Genomic DNA, 17500 nt, shown 5'->3' with positions numbered 1-17500 from the left:
ATACATCTCAGACATGGCATAAATTAACATACCGCTGACCAAAATTTCAGGCTCGCATATTAAACAAAATGTGCTCAAACACATTAGGTAGACACTTAAAAGTATAATTGTGTCTCCACACTTCCTTTTATTGCATTCTATCAGCGTTCGTAGCTGCATGAAATTGCACGTTAACTATAGGCCTAAATAAAAGTGCTATAGCTTTGGAGGGGAGTGCAAATAAATGCAGTCAGCACGGAGGAGCTACCATCGATCCAGTGCTATCATGGCTTTTCCAAGTCTACAATAGCACGGCCTTTTAAAACACACCATGAAACTTGGGGTGCGTTCGATTGACCGTATTCCGGAATAAGAATACATGGAATATAAGTTAGAAATCCTTCGTTTTTACGGAGATTCGCATTAAAATTGTCAAACATCTGCTAAAATGCTATTTTAAACATATTTTTATCATCCTTGCTGCTTCGAAACGAGCCAAACATACCGTTTTAATCATCACTCCAGGTATTCTTATTCCGGAATAGGGTCAATCGAACGCGCCCTTATTCACCCAGAATGATATCGACATCCTAAATTTGGCTGCCTGGCTCACGGCCTAAAAAGGTGTTCAGGTTGGTCCTAAAGAGCGTGATGTGGATGGGAGGCACAAAATGACTTCTGATCCGAGCCAAGGTACACATCATACTTGCGTTTGGCGTAGTGAAGCTAATTAGATGAGCGCATGTGCCTCAGCTGCGCACCAGTGGCTCAGTTGGCTGAGCGTCGGGCTGTCACGCGGGAGGTCGCGGGTTCGAACCCCGGCCGGATCAACACTCAGGATCTTAAAATAACTGAGGAAAAGTGCCGCATTTGTAATTTCATCTGCAAATGGTTAGACTTTCAAGTCTTCTCGGATAAGAACTGCAAACCGTAGGTCCCGTCTCACAAATATCTGCTATGTTCATAAGTTCCCTGTGGGACGTTAAAAAACCCAAGCACTATTCGAGAAGAGTAGGGGATAAAGTCCCCGGTGTTGTGGCTGTCCTGTTCTCTCCAGCAGAAGTGGCCGGCTTGGCAGCGATGTCTCTAAAAAGGCTTGTGGTGTAAGAGGCCACCTAAGCATATATTTTGACCTGTTGTTCAAATGGCGCTATTAAAACGAAAGTAGTCTGGTAGTGCCGAATACACTGGAGAGGTGTAGCTAAGAATTTGCCTTATTTGCTACAGTATGCCATAATTACATATAAAAGTGCTAAAGCTCGCTTTTTGAACATACGGCATGCATGCAAACACGTGGCAGTCTGATTTTTGGTGATTTGCTGTTGTTGTTTTGTTCTGTTTTGTTTTGTTTTTTAACTTTTACTTTTCAAAATTACATGTAAAAGGAAATAACATAGATTTTCCTTGCACTTCAGGTGGTTTCATGAAATAGAGGAACTAGGCTAAAAATGCAGTATACCCCCAATATATGACTTTCAGATCACACAGGATATTCTCTTCTGTTTAGAAACATGACTAAAAGATCATAATTTACACAAAAAAAGCCTCGTAAATTGAAAATAAATTTTACTTTAAGATTTAATTCACTGACTTCCATTTTATTTTTTGCAAAGCTCTCTATGAAGCATGAAATTGAGGATAATTTGAAATAGCCTTCTGTTTCTGTAAATATTCTCTCGTCATATTTTATGTCCATCTTTATGTTTAATTTCAAACGTTCGAGGCTTAGGATACAGTCCCTGAAGAGAGAAATTTTCTTCATAGCTTGAGAATATAATAATTGCAAATAATAAATCAACACATGAAATGCAAATGATATTTTCAATACCGATATGTAGTACTAAAGAGAAGATAGTGCTTATTTACTTACTCCTCTCTTAGTTATTCAGTTAAGCAATCTCCACCATGGAAACAGAGGGCTGTGCATTTCAATGCTGCTTCAATACAAGAACATGAAGATCTGCATCCCATTTTGCAGCCGCATTTGATGATGGAATCACACGATTTCGACACATCTGGAAGGAGTTGAACATACTGCATGGCTTCCATCCATCAGAGGCTTCCTCCCATCCCCACTCACTGGGACATGGAAAAGTCATGGTCAGTGTAATTGTTTGGCCCCATCAGTGCCCTCCTTGCGGTTGGTATGCTGCTCTTTTGACGTGTTGGATGAGAGCAGCTTGCGTTGGCGAGATAGCATCCATGTTTCTCCCTTTATGAGGGAATAACTGTTTCCGTGCATCTTTAACACTGAGCTGACTTTGAGCTAGTGCGGTTGTATAAAAAAAACAATTAACCGTATTAACCTTTTCAAACACTCCTCAATTTAGCTTACTGGACATCTAGAAAGCTCAAGAAAAGCAGCTGTCACCTCATCGTAAGTCATCCAGGTCGCCCATGCCGTCTAGCTGCCTTTCCCTGCGAAACAGGACACGGTGTCACATCCCGTTTAGACATAAAATAGAGGTAATGAACTTCACTTCTCGGGTCCAAGTGTACTTGCTATCTCATGAATGGCGAAAGACTTTAAATTTGTGTCAGTACCATATAAAATCCATAGTTCTGTATTCAGAAGACTCTGGATTGTGTCAATACATATTACAATCACATCAGTATCCACTGCGCGGATGGCAACCTTGCGGTGTCCTGCTTGAGCAGCCGATGAGACATGAACTGGCATTCTCGTGTCTGCCTCCTCGTGATTACAAGGAGCTAAGCCTTGTATTTCACACGTTGAAGGACTAATAAGCACTTGTTCACCTTTCGTGATAATGACTTGTTTGTAAAGGCCAAAATCTACAAGGGGAATATGCTCGGCCAAAATGCGAAATAGTTCTCTGTTAATTTGTATCCACTCGCAGAAACACCTTCCAGTTGGTAGATACAGGTGTTGATGACTGTACTCGCCTTCTTACTTTGTTTCTAGTTGTTGCCTTTAAACTGTGTGGTATCAAGAGAAAATGAGGGGACAGAGAGGGAGGCTCCCGGTCCAGCCCTTGGGATATGTCATGTCCACGAAAGTTATTTTTAGACGAGCGGAAGTCTTCCGAGACGTCCGCATGCAGGCCAACCTCGGTCCGATGTTTGAAAGAATATAAATATTCATCAGCCTTCCACGTGCTCCGTCATTTTCTCTTTTCACTGGAAGAACCTGAGAGCGAGGCAAGACTGCATGCGGACGGCTCGGAAGACAGACGTCCGCTAGATCAAAGACTTCCGCTCGTCTAAAAATAACTTTCGTGGACATAACATATCCCGGCCAACGCCCTGAGCCTCCCTTTCTGTCCCCTCATTTTCTCTTGGTGGTATGTATTCATCAAATACAACATCGAGCCTCTTAATATTTGAAGCTTGAAGCTCTCCCTTTATGAATGAAAGGAATACTTGACTGACATGGTCTTGAAAACTCTTCACTGTACTTGTTGGCTTCAACATATTCAGTAAGGACAGCTGCACCATTAAGATCAAGGGCATCAAAAGGGGACGGAACAATTATCAATGAAGCCGAGAGAGGTTTTAGACAATCAAGCAGATCTGATTTATTTGATGAGTGCCTCGACGTTTCCTTCAAATCCAACTTGCTGTAGACGAGATGCATACATTTTGACTAGATCTTTCAACTTAAAGACCAGGACACCTTTTGTTTCAACGAGAGTTTCCTCTATATACGATATATCTACCAATTCAGCCAAAATAATAACATCAGCAACGCTTTCCTTGTTGTTCTTCTCTGCGTCCTTAGTCGCCTGAGAGCGGGCTTTGTTGGCAACTGTCGTTAGACAAGATTTATGATGCTCTCTTTCCAGTGCTACCAAATCTCCCGAGCTTAAGGCTAGCAGTTTTTCATCTTGCAATTTGAAAGCAATCTCGCGCACTCGACTGTCTAAACCCAATGTGGAGACATTATGTAGAGGCTCTTTATTCGCAGGCTGATCACAAAAGAAACACGTTGTTTCATCATTAACGCATTCTATATTAGCTCTTATGCGTTTTGCAGAAACATCATGGGCTTCTTCAGTAGAAAAAGATGCCTATCATATCGTTTCTTGGCTCTCTTGAGCTCTGTGGTATTATATTTGAGAGTGCAGCTCTTATGCCAACACGCTTCACCAACACCGCTTCGTCTTGATTTTGCAGGACACTGTAATACTGCGTCCTTATATCTTCTTGGCATAAGACATTTCTTCCAGTCGATGCTTTTTTCCATTAACAACCTCGACAAACCTAATAAAGATTGTATTACGATGCTAACTCTATATTTTTAAAGAGTTAATCATGTTAATAAACAAAGAAAAATACCAAAATGCTAAAAATGAACTTGAATACTTACCAAAACAACAAAGAAAGCCATGATCAGTTTAAAATGGCGGATCTCTATGTGTCCGCTGTATTGCATGCTGGGTAGATGCTTGTCCTTCGTGGTAGAGAATGTAAAAACTAGCCAAACTGAAAAATTCTTTTGATTCTTTCAAACCTCTTTGAGCTAATTCTAAATGACTACCATTAATTACACGAAAACACCTATTAAAAACGGGTATATATGAAAGAACAACACTCGACGCTTCTCAAAAAGGAATCAAGGACATCACGACTTCTTATAAATCAGAGCAGAAACCAAATGCCGATGTCATTACCCGAATACTAAATTTACTAATAAACTTATGGAAAACAGGAAAATAGAAAATAGATAGAAAATAGGTAATTTCTACCACAAGGCAGAGTTATATAAATTAAGTAATGGTCCGGCTAAGAAGCAGGCAGCCCAGCGGCAAAAGTACTTAGAAGCTGCTGCTCCAATCGAGGCATCTGATTGGCTAATATCGGAAAATGTCGAAAAAAGATGAGAAAAAAATGAAAAAAAAGCCTTTTTTGGATTTCTTCTTCCCCATGCCCTTGATCTCTGTCTCTCAGCCAAATTTGGGCATTGTTCTATGCGCCATTCGCCAATCGGCAAATGGCGCATAGAATCTTGACGATATTTGCAAACATAGTTTTTGAAGGCATAATGATTTGTTCTACGAAACAGAATCTAATTTTTTAGACGGCAAGTCGATTACATTTTTCATTGAAATTCAAATTTCGCGCTTTTAGCTGCTTACACCAATGGGAACAGCCGAACTTAATTTGATTAAAAATGTTGGCACATTTTAACTAACCGACGCTATTGCCGCGGGCTATTGTTTTTCTGCCTGCTTCTTAGCCGGACCATTACTTAAGCATCATGTATAAAACTATTTTTTACCCTTCGTACGCTCTCCCCCTCCCAGCATGTTGCTGTTCGTAAAAGGGTTAAGATATATAAGAAGCCCAGAATTTCTTGATTCTAGCCATGTTAATTTACAAATCATTATCTTAAGTGAGTTTCAGTGGGTAAAAGGTTGGTAAGGCCTCAAGTTGTAAGCTATAATTGCCTTGATATGCATTTCTTGAATGTCAGCCTCGTTTCCATGCTGAACACAAGTTATCAGTGGTTCAAACGGCAGTAAATAAATTTCATCTTGTCTTGTAACAAATAACAGGTGTTGTAAGGAGGGTTTTGAGTAAGAAAAGTTGCATCAGGGCATCCCAATGGAGTAATCCTTGACTGAAAAGGCATTCTAGTTTGGCAACTTCGCTTTCATGTTAAAGCACACTTGTGGCTTTTGGCGATGCCTCCTTATCCGAATTTGTTCACCACCTTGTGGGCTTCATTCGTGCCAAATTTGGCGCTTTCTTCGCATAGTGCACAAATTTTTTTTCAAATTAATTTGTACATATCCGCCCGACTATAAAGCTTGTCCCACACAAACGGCATACTTCGTTTGGGTTGTTTTCCTTTTGTTGTGGTCCTTTTCTAGCTGTGCTCATTGTCATAAGCGCATTACAGTGTTTGGTGCTGAACTTTGTAATATGACGGGTCGAAATATACGTAGCTTTTGCTCACTTTTGATTGGTTGATAAAATGAACATTAATTGGGAGGCGGTATGAAAAGAGATGGGGGTAAAACTGCTAGAACACCTCCCTTTAGCAGACTTATCACAGCGGTTTCCTGTTCTGGCTTCAGAATAACAACTCTAGCCAGCTCTGACCGTCAATTATTACGTCATCGTCCTTTTGACACTTACTCGACCAATTAGAGACCCCGTCCGCAGGTGAACGGGATTTTACTTTTGTCTTGATAAAACATGGGTTTTTCCAGCAGGCGGTCCTTTCCCCACTCGTCCCAGATCTTCCGACTTCCACTCGTCTAATATAGCAACCGAAATGCAAATTACCGCCCGCAAACAGGTTAACACTACTACACTTAACACATTCGTGTGCACTATTATATCATTGTCCTGTACATGGTTTGTAGGCTACAAATATACTCCCATGGGTACCTATATTTTGTATTGTAGAAATCTTAATCTCAACTTCCGAAAATATGTGACTATTGTGAAATATGCTTGAGTGCACGCTAAAATATTTGCATAATTATGTATTCATCTCAAACTCCTACGTACGTGCCGATGCAAAGCACAAGTAACAGTTTGATAATAACAGCTCTGAGAGGTCGAAGCGCCACTGTAATGGAGATTGTTCACTTGTTGTCATTCATTTTCCTCCTCCCATTCGGTAATGTGGCCGCCGAAAGCGATGCAGGTAAGTTCATCAAGTTGGACACTTTTCAAGGTTTCAAATCTTTCCGTTTTAATTTCATTTACACAGGGATTGAGGGTTTGTTTTTGCTTTCCCGGTGGCGGACACATCAACTACTCACTCTTGACATCGGGGGAAAGGCGTAAAAACGAGTTGTTCACTGCCTCTATGAGGAAACGGAGGCTCAACAGCTGAATTGTGCGACATAAGTTAAGAATTAAAATGTTCCGAGGTGTTTTAATAAAACCGCGAGGTCATTTGATTTTCTGAAATGAAATGGGTCCACATGTTGAACCAGAATTCGTATCTAACTCTCGAAGGACTTCAGTAAATACCAGCTAGAGCATTAATTAATGCAGTATCGATTGATCTCACGAACCGGAACTATTATAGTGTGCTTGTCGTGACAAGCGGATTGTTTGATTCTTAACCATAATACAAATACGTTTGTTTGCATGTTTATTAAAACTGCAATGTACACAACGTCCGATACCCTAAAAGCGACTTATCGATGACATCAACAACAGGCAAACAACACACTGACTGGCTTATTTTTATAACAATAATTACCTGATGTATTCGACAATACCTTAAACCCGTTTACAGTCTTTACAGCTGATGACATTTTGGCTTACTAAAAGTCGACCGATAACATCACGAGTTAGTTGAACAATCGCATCAAAGATTATACACAGATCACTTGAAGATGATGACTTCCCGGATCAGGTTGTCGAAACGTTTGTCAATGTCATCCTAAACAGTCCTTCTTACTACGACTACATTGACTCACCCGGATTTTCCCACTTCACTCACTTGTGATATTACTCCTGTGTTCATACCATTTACGATTTTATTAAGATTCTCTAGAATTACTGTACATTAAGTCCGACATGAGTTGCCAGGTCATTTCTCTTTTGTGCCTTCATCTCTCGCTCTGTTGGCTCTTGTGTGAATATCGCCAGGGCAGCACAATAAGGCACAAGCAATCAGGGCGCTTGCACAAGCGAAAATATGAGACTGCCGTTTACTATAACCAAACGAAAATAATTTTAGTAGAAATGACACTAGCTATTTTTATTTATTCCAAGTTAACTCAAACCTCGCCAACTTCAAGGCGGGTGAAGGGGCATGAACTCAATGGAAACAGCACTAAATTGGGAACTTGTCCAAAACGGGCAAATCAGTGTGAAATCGCAAATGTCATTTTGCGTAGAATTTTGAGCAATTTTGGAACTAAATGCTCAAAAGTCACTCATCCATGAAAATCTAGAGAGATTAGAAACTTGTCAAAAAAGTTCAAATTAGTTCAAAAAAGTTCAAAATTGAGTAAAACCGAACATACAATACCTTTTTCGCACTTTTTAATTTTGCCTCATAAGTAGCGTCAAAATTTGACGCTGATGTTTTAATAAAAGAAATCCTAAATTCAGCTGGTATTTTTAAACTTTTACCTAAACAACTCACTGCGTAGGAAAATGACAGACGCCCTATTATTGACTCGTGTAACTTTTAAAGAGGGATCAAACAACTGTTCGACTGCAGATGATACTCAAATTCCTTATATCTAGGAACATGATACATGTATTGTGTGTAAACTCCCCATAGCAATTGCGCATAGAAGCAGTCGATATTCTGCAACTGAACGAAATTCGCTCGAAGGTAACCAAATTCCTCTACCCCACCCAACTTTCGCATTGTCCTCCTTTTTTAACAACCAAGGTTTCTCCACAGGAAAGGACATAGACACAGTTATCATCTTGTCGGCTGTATCTCTGTGTATTCTGCTGATTGCTGTACTCCTTCTCGTCTTCATCTGCTGCTATGTCCATAGAAAGTAAGTTTGTAGTTACTTAAATAAACGACAAGATGATTAGAGTCCATCAGTGAACTTAGGCAATGATAGTGTTACAAGATCGGTCGGGTATCACTGATTTTGTAGCAGTGAACCTTGAAGATGGGTGTATCATTGTGTGGTTCCATGCACGTAAATGCAATATAGAGTTATATGGCGCGCCTTTCCAGTCAATATTCAAACAATTTTATTTTTTAATGCATGTATTAAATTTCTGTACCTTAATTTTATTTCCTTTCTATATGTTTTTTTTTTTTGGCCAGTCATGCTTTTTTTTTTAGTCATTTAAGACTAGTTTTTCACGGAAAAACGTTGCGGCTCGGCTGGATTCAATGAAGTCAGTCTCCCTCTGTCAGTTTATCAACAAAAATTTGAAAGAATGTGACAAACCTGCAAGATTAAGATTTGTGACCGCTGGGTTGTACGTACTGACAAATGGTAGGGTTTTCTCGCTAGTTTTGGCTTTTTAAGTGCAGACTGCCTTCCAGAAAAATTGATCTCAGATGGTGTTCTTTCGATGAGATGTGTAGCCGGTTAGCCTTGCCCTTCAAGACGGGCTTTGAATCGAGATAGTGCCTCCTCAAATGTTGTTTTTGAAGAGTTTGTTCGGCGAGGCCTACTAGCTTCTCCGTTGTTAAAATCCTTCTTGACAACGGGCGGATGACAAGAGGTAAAACGCTTCAATCAGTGTATTGGAAGGTTTCAATCGGCGCGGCTGGTGATATGTTTTGATATGGAGAATAGATTTTTTATGGAATCGTTCTCCTTTGTAAATTGTTGGCGGTCTAGGAAAGTGATCTCCTTTTCTGAAATTTAAGCGCTTAACTTTATCGTTCGGTTGAAGTTGTTAGCTTGTGCAATGAACAGGTTGATTTGCTGTTTATCTACGTCCCATAGTGAGAAAACGCCATCGATGAAACATATTGTTGGTTTAACATTGCTCTGGCTTAGCATTTTTGCTTCGATTTCTGGGTGGTCGACAAAAGACTTTCTTCAAGTCCATGGACTACCCGATGGACTACTCTAAAGATACTATTTCGAACTGATGAGTATACTTATTGGTCTGCATATACGCAGCGTCTCAAGTAGTCCTAGCCTAAACACCCATTTTAATTAACCGGCGTTGATCAACACTATTTAAGTATAAGCAACCATTTTAAAAAGGTTAGCTTTCGATAATTGTTGTGATGGTCGATTAGTTCATGTGCAATGTAAGTGAAGTGAGTCCGGTGCAATTCCTGGATTTCGTCGCATATGGCCGTGCGGAAGAAAATAAACAAGGTACGTGCAATGTAAGTGTATAATCATTTTAGTTCTGTCAATAGTACTCATTCGAAATACTGTTAGTACTTTTTAAAGGTTGTCTATTTGGGTAGTACATGGACTGTGGGTCAGTGTTTTGTCCATAGAAATTGAAACAAAAATGCTAAGCCAGAGTAACGTTAAACCAACAACATGGAAATGTTTCATCGATGGAGTTTTCTCACTATGGGACGCAGATAAACAGGAAATCAACCTGCTCATTCCACAAGCTAACAACTTCAACGTAACGATAAAGTTAACTGCTTGAATTTCAGAAAAGGAGATCACTTTCCTAGAACGACAACAGCCCGGTATACAAAGATTGACCTCGTTGAATCCAGCCGAGCCGCAACGTTCTTCAGTGAAAAAACTAGTCTTAAATGACTCAAAACCTGCAAAGTATCCGCGGCCGCACGACATGCAGCCAAAATGGCGGAAAATGACTCAGGTGAATCTCTGTAATGCGATCACTTGTTGCATACTTACTTAGAATGAAAAAAAAAATACAGCACAAAAAAATAAATGTGCTTAACACTTATATTTAAAGTATTGGGAAGAGATATAAAATATATAAAAGCAAAATAAAAAAACATATAGAAAGGAAATAAAAATTACGGCACAGAAATTTAATATATGCATTACAAATGAAAGCTGTTTGAATAAGTGTTTGAATATTGACTGGAAAGGCGCGCCATTGCCTGATTTCATACGGTGGGAGCCTGGCACTAGCTATCGGTTTTGCCTGACGGAAGTGAAAAAAGATGGCGGAAATATGAAATAAGACTCGCCCAAAATGGTTTTTGCAGCATTAAAAAAGTCATAAATGATTGTCTTGAATCGCTCAACACAAAAACCTTGGGAGAACTTTGTAATAGTCTTCGAGACTAAAAGTGAACTGATTGTTACAAAAATTATTACCATTTAAAGATCAACCGGCTTTGCTCGACAATCTCTGTCAAGATGAGCTTTGAGGCGACAGCCCTTTCGAGATAGGAGATCCCACCACCAACAGTTGCATGGAAATGCAATACTTCCCTCTTTCCCAAGATTTCAATGGTCGTTATCAGGAGAAATCAGTGTAATAGACGATAGGGAATGATAGGACAATTTCGCAAAGCTTGTCAAATTTTTTCTTCAAGACGAATGAAAACCAACAAGGTTTTCAAAGATGGTAGTCAGTTATTTATGAAGTCAAGCACATTAAAGAATTTTTGTTCTGAAGTCATACGAACTGCTCCTGTCCTGTTCATCGTCCTAAGAAAGGTTTTTGTGAATGTGCTGTCGGAAAGTGTTGTCTCTGTTGTCATGTTATACTTTTACAGTTGGAACACTTCATAACACATAAAAGGCTGCTTTTGTCTTTAACCTGTACACAGAAGCCGCTCAAAAGTGGCATCGACCAAATTTAAAGAAAAGGAAAGAGGCAAAAGCTAACTTGAAGGCTGCTGCTCGTATCAGAAAATATTTCAGAAATGCAAAGTCAGCAAGACATGTGAATCAAAGAAAAAAAGTTGTAGTTTGAGATGTAAGTGATGAAAACAGTGACTGACTGAAACGAGGTATTTCATCCATGAGCTCTCAAGTGGTAGATGGCCTGTCTAAATGCAGAATCAATTTATCAAATCTGAATTTTCTTAAAACTCTAGAGAAATTAAAAAAAATTTCACTCAGGATTTTATTACCATTTGTCCTACAAAAATGCTTATCTGAACAGAGAACAAAACGAACATGACTTCACAAAACTAAATCCCCCAGCTAGAGCAAAACTCCAAACCACCTTTTGAGGTTGAGGATACCTGGCACTCCTCAATGATAGCCAATCATTCTAAAAACTTCAACCAAGAGAATTGCACACTGGGGCAGCCTACTTCAGAATGTCAAGAGCAACAACCGTGATAACAAGAGCAAATATTTAGTGCAGATAAAACTCAAGAGTTGTTAAGATGAGTCAGACTAACTACAATGATCTGCAATTGGAAGATACATCGAAGTTCAACAAAGCACTTCTGATTGCCATGGCTTAACCTGAGGACTGGTAATAATGGCAAGTAAGGCTACCATCACCCCTGGGTTTTCAAGGAAACAAAGAGTTTGATTCATTATGGGTTTATATAATTTCTAAACAACGTTGATGTAAGTAATATAAATGTAAACTATGCAACTGAAGCAACACAGAAACTTGAAAAAGAGCTTTAGAGGACTTTCAGAAACTGCCTGGTAAGTCAGTTTATTGTAACTGTTAATAGTAATACAATACTCTGAAATTTAGCAAAGTAAATTACCAGCATATCATACATTTAATAATCAAATATGAATCCTAATCAACAATGATTTAGGTAAACATATACAGGCAAAAACTAACGATAAAGAGTCCGACGTTTCGGGGACATCTTGGCGCCATTGTCAAGGGAAACTAAAATAAATATGTGATTTCAAAAGTAAGTAAGAGTTCAGAGTCATTCATTTCCATAAGTTAGACAAAGACCTTAACGCGAATTGAGTCTGATTGTACATTTAAACACGGTTGTAATACCCCTTTTCACGATTAATTTTTCTCATTTACAATGTAATCTAACGTGGATACGAGGCAATTCCGGGTTAAAAGTACAAAATAGCCCGATTGCCTCACAGACATGCTATATTATGATGTAATGCAAATGAGACAAACTAACCGTGAAAAGGGCTATTGTTTAATGAATAACATCTCGTTAACGAGACAATCAAACTTGTTCTGACATTTCTTCAACACCTTTAAGCAATTGCGAAGGTCGTCCAGAACCGTGCCTGCGTGTCTATTATCGTAATGTTTACGCACTGACTGGAATATGAATCAGGGTGATGAATCATAAATGTAAGTACAAAAATTAGCGTAAGAACAATTTTTGTACAGTCCATTTTCCTTTTTAATTCCCTAGATGGTTTTATGAAGTACATTTTCCAGGTTAGGAGTATATTCTTTCGTGAAAATTGTGTCTGGTAAATGATTCTTGTTCTCTCGTTTTCCCGAGCTCCAGTGACCGCTGCATATAACACGTTTTCTCCACTTAATATTTTCGTTGATAAGAACCTTCCTATATCCTTTTTGAAGCTCAGGATCTCTGAGAAAAGTGTAGTACGTTATTCCTTTAGTTCTGTAGTTATTCGTACACAAAGAACTGCCACAATTCCAATGCCAAGTTTTCGTACAAGTCGCCATCTACAAACTTAAGTTCACTTCCGTCCGACAAAACCGATAATTAGTGAAGATTTAATTTCAAGAGATCATACTCAACAACATAGCAACCAAATACACCATAGCGATTTTATCACCCGCTGATGCCGAAAGTAAACTTGACCCAAATTTCTTGCTTTTCCTGAAATTCCACCTGCAGTGATGTATACATTTGGCGGCACTTAAAGTGTCCCTGTGATTTTTTTCTTCAGATTTTGAAAGTGTGTTTGCTTAACATCTGACTGGCCATACTTTGAGCTTTGATCTTTATTCAAAGGCCGTTAACTTGAGTGTAACCCCCCTTTAGAACGTCGAACTTTACATGTGCCGAATCTAATGCAAATGAGAAAACTCTATTGTTTTTCGCTCATTTGAATTAGATTCAGCCCACGTAAAGTTCGAAGTTTGAACGGGTCTAAGTTTTGGATTTTGAATTTCAATACGGCAATTTTGCTTCCTGATAGAGAAACCAGACCAGGGTGATCAGTATTAATTTACCCAATCATAATCGACGAATAATCGGTTGTGGTGTTAAGGACGGTGCCTACTATTGTTATTGCGCATACGTTCTGCGTATCTCGAGATACTCGAGTTTCCTATCGGTGATGCTTAACGATACGGTGATATTTTTGCGCGGTTAAAACTATCTGGAGAAAGTAGATTTTAGTAAGTACTCTTGGTATCCAAAAAGAAAATTGGGGGTAACCATGCATTTTTGAGAGATAATTAAGCTTCAATTTGGGAACGAACGCCATACATTACTTTGCATTTTAAAGCTTTTTACAAATATTATTCATCAATTATCTTTGAAAAATGCGTTGTTACCCCCAATTTTCTTTTTGGATTTCAATAACACTTATTAAGATCTACATTTCCTGCATAATCATAAACTGGGGCAAAAATACCTTTGAATTAGTAGGCACCGTCCTTAAGAGGTGATGAACGAACTCTTTTCCCCGTAAGGTATCTCGTAAACAACGAGCACATTCGTCTCAAACGGAATCGGTGCGAGTGCTATCTATTCATTAACAACTATCATTGTCTCCTTTTTCCTCAGAGTGAACAGGGAAAAGTCTTCCAATTCCCGCTAAGGACACAGTCCAAGGTCAATTAGCTTAATAGGATAAACAATGTCATTTTTTTTTTGCGAAAAGAGAGGCCACAACATGGTTACGATTTGGTGGACTATTTTGTAAGATGCCCGATTTACCTAACAGTATCTTAATTGTAGTTGCAATAAATCTCAATACCTGTTAGAATTGTATTTTATATTCGAGTCTTTTAAACCTGGCAAGGGATGCCTACTTTTTTTAAAATCAATTTTCGCTGTGAATAAGTTATGCTCATCATTGAAATGTAGAGTGTTAAAAACAAACAACGACTTAATGACTTGGTTAAATCTGTCTTCTGGTTGTGTGGGTTCTTTAACGTCTCGCTGTGTTAAAAAAGGGTTGTGTGACGAGGCCGAAGGATTACAGTCCTTATTATATCCGTGGGGTACCAGTGTGAAAGACATCAGTGTTATTATAAAGTTAAAAATTATTCACATGTCAGGGGGATCGTGGATTGATTCCATGTGATAAAGCAACCATTGATGGTCGTTGAGGTGTAACTGAGAACCTTGATAAACGACCAGGCTCACTCAATAGGTAGAGCATCCGTCAGGCGTTACGGAGGAGGAGGAGGTTTGATCCTTGCCTTTACCTCCGAGTTCCAGTTGTTCCTTCGGCAGTTGCCAGGTAACTATCCTATCATTTTTCTCGAAGATACATTATACCTTTCCCACTACAGAAATAAAAAATGCCCCGAGTACATAGTTCCGATATCGGTCAGTATAAAAGGAGGACTGTGGACCGCGGACCGGGTATAAAAGGACAACCAGGTATCGGACCCGGACTGCGGACAGGGTATAAAACGTGTTGTTTGTCCGTCGATACGACGGGTTGCCATCTAATGATGATGATAAGGGTAAGGTATGAAACAAGGACTGAGAATCATAAACGGAGTATAGAACAAAACTAGGATTGTACAGATTTTAGAAAGGGCCTCGAATCCTCTCATTCCGTGTCATATACACAGAAATTCTCAGATACAACATCGACCGGGTTAGAGAAGTAAGAGTTGAGATTTTATCTCAAAATTGTACTTTACTCCACGAATTTAACACTACTAGGGAGTGGAAAAATTGTTATGGAAGCATTTTAGGTACAAACTTTAACTCTTCGTGTATATTTCCATCTTTTTTATTAAGGTCCTCTAACTATTGTTGTCGTATACAAAAATTTGGTTTATCAACGGAGTTGATAATGTAAATTGACCACCGTACAGAGATTCTAAAAGCTGACGTTTCGAGCGTTAGCCCTTCGTCAGAGCGAATCGAGGGATTATGGGTTACGTGTAGTTTTTATAGGAGAGTAGGAGCTACGCTATTGGTGGTAACATGGCAACGTGAAAAGTAGGAATATATTAGTTAAATGAAAAGCGTTCGTTAATACCGTGAGGATTAAGGGTGCCGATTTGAAAGATGAATTTTTGTTCCAGATTCTTGCGGCTTTCCGTCGTACCTAGATGTAGGGAAAGGCCGCAGATAGCCATGTGTTTTTTGGAGTGGTTAGGCAGATTAAAATGGCGAGCGACTGGCTTAGATGCATCCTTGTCATTCTTCTCAACATCGCGAAGGTGTTCGCGGAATCGGTCACCTAGTCGTCTACCTGTCTCACCAATGTATAATTTATTGCATAACGTACAGGTTATGCAATAAATGACATTTGCGGAGGTACATGTGAAACGATTGGTGATCTTAACAGATCGCTTAGGTCCCGATATCTTGCTAGTGTTAACAATGAAAAGACAAGTTTTGCATCGTGGGCGCGCGCATTTGAAAGTGCCTGGTTGCTCGTTGGTTTTGAGCGCGCTTCTAACTAAAAAGTTGCCTACGTTTTTGTCGCGTTTGAATGAAATAAGTGGAGGTTGCGAAAAGATTCTACCAGTCTCGGGATCATTTTGGAGTAATTTAAAATTACTAAGAATGATGCTTTTGACTGCGTGATTATGAGGATGGAAAGTGAGGGTGAATGGAATTCTGTCATTCTTATCTTTCTGTGACGTTTGTAGTGACGACTGTCGATCAAATTGTTGGGCGCGATGATGGCCCGCTTTGACCACAGAGACAGGATAGCCACGCTTTTCGAAGAACTGGCACATCTCCTCTGATTTTCTGGAAAAATCGGAGTCATCACTACATAGACGTCGAAGTCTAAGAAATTGAGAATAAGGAATGGAGTTCTTGACATGTGATGGATGTGACGATGAATACAACAAATAACTGTGTGAGCCAGGATGGCTGGATGGGTTTAACATACGCGAAGAGTGTTTTGGCTCGTCACGCATTCTTTACTCCCAAAGTCTACGTAAGAGGCTAAAGATGAAGTCGGTACCGTAGTGTGTATGCGTAAATCAGGGCATGGACAACAACAGTTGTTCTCTTGGTCGAGTCATCTTGAGGTCGTTTTGTAGCTCCCTTGGGCTTCATTGCTCGGCATCACTAACTTCAATAGACTTAACTTGTTTAAATCATAGGGTGTCCACCTTAACCGCAAAGGGTCCATACTTCTCTCAAATTGCTATGCTGGTTTTCTTAGGTCTAATTGAATATTTGGTAGTGAGCCTGCTATCCCTACCTTACCCGGTCAAATGAAAAGTCAAACTGGGAATTTGGACAAGACTGTACATCTGAACCAGACCTAACTTTCAATTTACCCAAACTAAAGGCCTTCAAAATAGCATTTGTCAATATTGTCAGTTTGCCTAAATACCTGGACGAGCTTCGCTTAAGAATGCAATCTAAGACACTGGATGTACTAGCCTTAAATGAGACTCGTCTCGTCTGGTTAGGGCGCTTGCCTTGAGATTCGGAGATCCCGGGTTCAAGACCCGCTCTGACCACTCTTTGAATTTGTTCCTGGTATTCCATGGTTCAACTTCCCAGCTGCACTTGTAAATAGCCAACTGGTTTGCCTCCGGCCAGTTGGGATTCTTAACAGTTGTTGTTGTTGTTGTTGTTGTTCTGTGCTGTTGTTTCGTTGTGCTTCATTGGCCCTGAAAAGTCCCTATGGGGAGCGGTCAAATTAAGTATGTATGTATGTACGTACGTACGTTAGAATAACAAATCATTTTTTGCTAAAGCTAGTTTTCATACACTTAGGTTTTAACCTTTACTTATTTTTTTTCTGAATTTGCATGATTTCTTCTCTTCACGTTCTGGTCAGGACGCGTCAAACTGATGGATTTCTTAAGACGCGGGAAATATAATCGGTTCTAGTCTCTTTCATATTGTGACTGACGTTCGGGTCCTGTTAACGTCCTGGCCCCAGTTGTTTAAAAGATGGATAGCGCTATCCGCCAGATAAATCACTATCCAGTGGATAAGTCATAGCAAAACCAATTGCGCTATCCTGGAGTGGATAGTGATTTATCCGGTGGATAGCGTTATCCACCCTTTGAACAACTGGGGCCTGTTCTTAAAACAGCCTATTGT

The 17500-nt window shown here is 39.6% G+C and overlaps 1 protein-coding gene and 1 long non-coding RNA gene across 2 annotated transcripts in view; both read left to right on the top strand.

Annotated features, from left to right (window-relative positions):
- LOC138052024 (large ribosomal subunit protein bL20-like) overlaps positions 1 to 17500 on the top strand; it is a 596113-nt gene that overhangs the window by 355440 nt on the left and 223173 nt on the right. The window lies entirely within an intron of this gene.
- On the top strand, positions 6444 to 14362 carry LOC138052011 (uncharacterized). The gene is made up of 3 exons (XR_011132978.1): positions 6444 to 6601; positions 8330 to 8432; positions 14021 to 14362. It is a non-coding gene; the product is annotated as an uncharacterized lncRNA (long non-coding RNA).

This window comes from Montipora capricornis, chromosome 6 (genome assembly GCF_036669925.1).
Source record: "Montipora capricornis isolate CH-2021 chromosome 6, ASM3666992v2, whole genome shotgun sequence".
In the NCBI taxonomy this organism is placed as follows: domain Eukaryota; kingdom Metazoa; phylum Cnidaria; class Anthozoa; order Scleractinia; family Acroporidae; genus Montipora; species Montipora capricornis.
This window is presented reverse-complemented; position numbering and strand designations above follow the sequence as displayed.